We start from the raw sequence: 6,147 nt of genomic DNA on the forward strand, positions 1-6,147 counted from the left end.
GAGTTGAGAAAGATATTGGCTGATTGCAAAGGCCCTATAACCACGGATAATAATTTGTGAACCGCTTTGAGACGACCTACGAACTAGGTTGTGATAAAGCGGTATATAAGAACCTCAAATTATTATTATTATTCTTAAATCAACGAACAGAGTCTACGTACCTTGGGGTCTGAAAAATGAATATAAGACACACGCATGCTATTTAAATGTGTTAGTGGTACAGACAGATAATTTGTAATTAGGGCAACTCTTATTTCAAAAGAGATAAAATAAAAAATATTGCTGAATAAAAAGATAGCCTAAGTGATATCATTATGTCTTTATTAATTGGCACGAAACACCATGTTTCTTTTTGTCCCAAGTCAGATGAGTGCCAAATTAGTATACGAAGGTTAATATTTCTAAAGGGGCGATAACGCCAGCGACATCACGTTATGATTTTCATAATATGTACATGTTGTCATCTTCATATTTAGCATGTTTAAGAAACCAGTTGGCCGTACCAACTGTTGCTATTATCGATAATTAAATATCGTTTTATAAAAGTTATATAAAAAAAAAGCATATACCTGATTTAGCTGGCTGTCATTGATATCTCAAGACATGACTTAGAACCTCACACTGGTCACGATATTTTATCCAACATATGAATAAAAATATCGTCTATTGCGAGTTTAAAATATTCACTTTCGTGTAGTTGCTGCGTTCCTCCCTTTACCTCCACGATGTCTCCTGGAGAATTTTTTTTCTCTGTCATTTAGATCTAAATTAAGGCGACGTTTCCTTATATTTTAGATTTTGTTGAAATTAATATTGGAATGAGGTTTCTATGTCTAAGAGATAAATTTTGGTAAACTTTTTTTTTTTTTTTTAAATCCATGATTTTTCAATTTAAGGAATTCCCGAAAAAAATATCTTAGCAAACAACGGAAATCGTACTTATAGAGAAAGTGAACTTAGGGACGAGAAGACACAGCAGGCCGGCTCGATTCTCACTAACCCGGCATTCGAAACACCCGCCACCCGAAAGACCGACCGTTTAACGGGTGCTTTGCTTAGCTGGAAGAATCAAGCAGACCAGTGGTTTTCACTTTTTCTAGAAGTCTCGTTCTCGCAATGAGATTATATCATTATACTAATGTCATTTTATATGTATTCATTAAAATATTCTTCATGTTATCAAAAACACGTTTAACATTTTTTCACAACTTGAAGAGAAAAATAAAAGTGTCCCCGTTTTAATATTCGGGATTTGGGAATTTGATAATTTGATGAATTTGACCTTGTGAATGAAACAATACATACAGTAGATGCTATTGATACTGCTGACTAAGACCCTGTTTGAAAAGAGCAGGGAAAAGTATGGTATAAGGGTAGACGTAAATACTTAAACAGTTTGTTAAAAAGGAACCTAAAGTTGGTTCCTAGTTCCTAGTTCCGTTCCTAGTTCCTAGTTCCGTTCCTAGTTCCGTTCCTAGTTCCTAGTTCCTAGTTCCGTTCCTAGTTCCTAGTTCCGTTCCTAGTTCCGTTCCTAGTTCCTAGTTCCTAGTTCCTAGTTCCGTTCCTAGTTCCGTTCCCAGGTCCTAATTCCGTTCCTAGTTCCTAGTTCCGTTCCTAGTTCCGTTCCTAGTTCCTAGTTCTGTTTAACATAAACGAAACTACGAACTAGGAACCAACTTCAGGCTTCCTTGTTAAAAGTAATTCATCATTTTATACTTTGTTAAAAAAGTGGACATTCACAATTATCTATTAGGGGTAAACAAACACATGGTCCTCTAAAATGAAATACTAAATATTTATAAATGTACGGATGAACGTAAGACACATACATTATAGGACTGCATCTATAAAACTTGGTAATAGATACAGTGTATCAAATTGAGTCACACTACACCAAACAGCTGTTTTGTTCTTATGTAACTCAACGTTGAGTGCAGGGGCAACAAGAGAGCAATCCAAATTAGTCTAAACTACTGTTGAAATAGAAGGGGAAATGTGTAACACCCTTTCGTTTATCTACATCAAAACTAAGACGAGTACTGGTTAGCTTAAGTTAATAATGGATAAAGTGTGCTTTTATTTAACCCTACCACTACTCAAAATGTACGTTTTGTGGCCATCAAGGTGCCGGGCTCGTGACCGAAGGGTTGTTGGTTCGAGTTACGGGTCAGCACTGTGTTGTATCTTTAAGCAAGATACTTTACTCCGCTTCTTCCAATCTTCTCAGCTGTACATGAGTACTTAGTTGGAAAGAGCTAGAATTGTTGAATGTTAGCTGTTAGCGCCGAAATGACAGCACCGGTTGTATGCTCCCAAGGGAGTTGAGAAAGATATTGGCTGGTTGCAAAGGCCCTATAACCACGGATAATAATTTGTGAACCGCTTTGAGACGACCTACGAACTAGGTTGTGATAAAGCGGTATATAAGAACCTCAAATTATTATTATTATTCTTAAATCAACGAACAGAGTCTACGTACCTTGGTGTCTGAAAAATGAATATAAGACACACGCATGCTATTTAAATGTGTTAGTGGTACAAACAGATCATTTGTAATTAGGGCAACTCTTATTTCAAAAGAGATAAAATAAAAAATATTGCTGAATAAAAAGATAGCCTTAATGATATCATTATGTCTTTATTAATTAGCACGAAACACCATGTTTCTTTTTGTCCCAAGTTCAATGAGTGCCAAATTAGTATACGAAGGTTAATATTTCTAAAGGGGCGATAACGCCAGCGACATCACGATATGATTTTCATAATATGTACATGTTGTCATGTTCATATTTAGCATGTTTAAGAAACCAGCTGGCCATACCAACTGTTGCTATTATCGATAATTAAATATCGTTTTATAAAAGTTATATAAAAAAAAGCATATACCTGATTTAGCTGGCTGTCATTGATATCTCAAGACATGACTTAGAACCTCACACTGGTCACGATATTTTATCCAACATATGAATAAAAATATCGTCTATTGCGAGTTTAAAATATTCACTTTCGTGTAGTTGCTGCGTTCCTCCCTTTACCTCCACGATGTCCCCTGGAGAATTTTTTTTCTCTGTCATTTAGATCTAAATTAAGGCGACGTTTCCTTATATTTTAGATTTTGTTGAAATTAATATTGGAATGAGGTTTCTATGTCTAAGAGATTAATTTTGGTAAGCTTTTTTTTTTTTTTTTAATCCATGATTTTTCAATTGAAGGAATTCCCGAAAAAAATATCTTAGCAAACAACGGAAATCGTACTGATAGAGAAAGTGAACTTAGGGACGAGAAGACACAGCAGGCCGGCTCGATTCTCACTAACCCGGCATTCGAAACACCCGCCACCCGAAAGACCGACCGTCTAACGGGTGCTTTGCTTAGCTGGAAGAATCAAGCAGACCAGTGGTTTTCACTTTTTCTAGAAGTCTCGTTCTCGCAATGAGATTATATCATTATACTAATGTCATTTTATATTTATTCATTAAAATATTCTTCATGTTATCAAAAACACGTTAAACATTTTTCACAACTTGAAGAGAAAAATAAAAGTGTCCCCGTTTTAATATTCGGAGTTCTAGGTTAAGATCTATTCAACCACCAATATTTGGTTTGACGTCGAGCAAAAACTCATCCCAATAGATATTTCCACACAAATATGATTAGATATAACATCAGCATGAATTTTATATTGACTAAAATATCACCATTTATTTACACTGCTTAAGCAACACCCTGAACCGTTGTCACAAGTGTGTGTAGTGATAAAGAAATGACGTCTGTTTTGCACAAGGATGCATTTGTCCTGGCTGAGTATATGTAAACAGACGTCTGCAAACTCTTACACCCTATATCAGTGGCGGATCCAGAAGGGTTTTTTGGGCTTCAGGAAACCCCCCCACCCTGAGAATTTTCTTTAAAAATCATGTATTTTCACCATTTTCCTCAAGTTTTCCCCACATGGAAACCCCCTCAGGAAATTTGGAAACCCCCCCCAGAAAGGTCTCTGGATCCGCCACTGATATGTATTGATATGAATCCTTTACCCAGACATCCCGGTTTATATACAACTTATCTAAGCTTTACTTATATAATACTTGAGAGTTTACAGNCCATCAACCCCCCCCCCCCCTTCAAAATTTGCGGAAATAAATGCCCTTCGGCATGCCACTGCATGATGTCATGACTTGATTACTTTAATTACTGTATGAAAAATCAAGGATTTACCTCCTATCGTCACTAAAGAAACGATTTAAATACTTCAGATATTGCGATATCTTGGTGGTTTTTTTTCTTTTTACTCCTTTTTCCCTCTCTGTACAGTTCTGGTTCCTCATAGGGAAAACATTTAACGCTTTTTCTTGTGGACACATTGATTGTCACAGTGATCTCGTTCGAGTAGTGGCACGGCTCTTACTATACAAATTTTACAGATAATTAAGTCCCCCAAACGAAGTGGGGGGGACATATTGTTTTTGCTCCATTTCTTCTTATTATTATTAGTAGTAGTATTCTTATTTCTTTCACTTTCTTCCGCCAGGGAAATTTCCACCATTTTTTCTCGAAAACTACCGAAAGGAATTGAACGAAACTTAACATGTGTGTTCGTGTATGAGAGGCACACTTGATTTCTGATTCTTAAAACAAAATGGCCGCCAAGGGGAGGCAACAAATTGGTCAAAATTTAAATGTTGTCCGATTTTCATGAAAATTGGTATATAGGTACTATATATGGCACCACATATACATCTGTAACGTCCATTTCCGGTTTCAACAAAATGGCCGCCATTTCCTGGCCTCTGATTGGTCCAAATTAAAATATCGTCCGATTTTCATGAAAATTGGTATATGGGTACTTTATTACACCACGAATACAACCGTAACGTCAATACCTGGTTTTAACAATCATTTCCTAGTAAAGGGGTCGTTTGGGGGACTTCTGTAATGGTCCCCATAACAATTAGTACTTGTTTAATTCGGAGTTCACCAGTACTCCTTTTTTTTTTTCGAATTCGTAAATTGATGGGTTTTACGTACCTGACCCTCTTTTTCAGCAGTAGTTGAGACAATTTTGGATTTCCATTTTTTTCCCCAAACATCACCGATGAGTCCTAGAAGAGCGAAACAGCATAAAGTAGCAGTATGATTACCTTTTAGCATATTGTTTCAATTCCGATATTTTGGAGGCACTGTAGTCTAGTGGTAGGACGCAGGACTCGTGACCGAAGGGTTGCGTGTTCGAGTTACGGCACGGCACCGTGTTGTATCTTCGAGCAAGATACTTTACTCTGCTTGTTCTAGTCTACTCAGCTGTAAATGAGTACCTGGTTGGGCAGTGCTAGAATTGTTGAATGCTAGCTGTTAGCGCCGAAATAGCAGCACCGGCTGTATGCTACCCCAGGGAGTTGAGAAAGATATTGGCTGGTTGCAAAGGCCCTATATTCAAGTATAATATTTTGTTAACCGCTTTGAGACGACCAACGAAGTAGTTTGTAATAAAGCGGTATATAAGAACCTCGAATNAATTTTTTTTTTTTTTTTTTTTTTTTGAAAGGTGCAATTCCCTGTGTGTGTGTGTTACGTGGATGTTCCATTGTTTGGCCGCGTACTTACTCGTTGTAATAAAGAGCTGTTCATGTTTTATTAAATACATTTTATTGCTTCTGTCCTGAAATAACCGTTAAACCCGTGAAACTACAGCAAAGGCAGGTGTGGTCGTTTTATGCAGACGCGCAAACTAGGTATTTAAATGAACTTTCGTGTTCGTGTCAATACAAAGTCTTCAGGCGTCAGTTATTATGCAAAATTGTTTTTTTTATCTTACATACAAATTATAACAAACCAATACTGGCTATTTCTCGGAAACGGACAATAACGATGCAAATTTTATTTTTTCACTATTTCACCATAGATACCTTTAAATTGTAGGCGAGAAATACAAATATATACATATTTGCAATGTAAATCTTGTTTCAGATATATCTTCAGAACACATCGAGTGTTGTGCATGGTTTGAGCTCTTTTTTATTTACACTAAAATAACAAAAAGGTGCTATTCATATACCTGGATATGTAAATATTACACACAATATGAAAATGTTTATTCAAATTTATCAAGTCTTTTAAGCTTAACGGTATATTAAATAAATCTTAATT

This window comes from Mizuhopecten yessoensis, unplaced genomic scaffold (assembly GCF_002113885.1).
Source record: "Mizuhopecten yessoensis strain PY_sf001 unplaced genomic scaffold, ASM211388v2 scaffold11097, whole genome shotgun sequence".
In the NCBI taxonomy this organism is placed as follows: domain Eukaryota; kingdom Metazoa; phylum Mollusca; class Bivalvia; order Pectinida; family Pectinidae; genus Mizuhopecten; species Mizuhopecten yessoensis.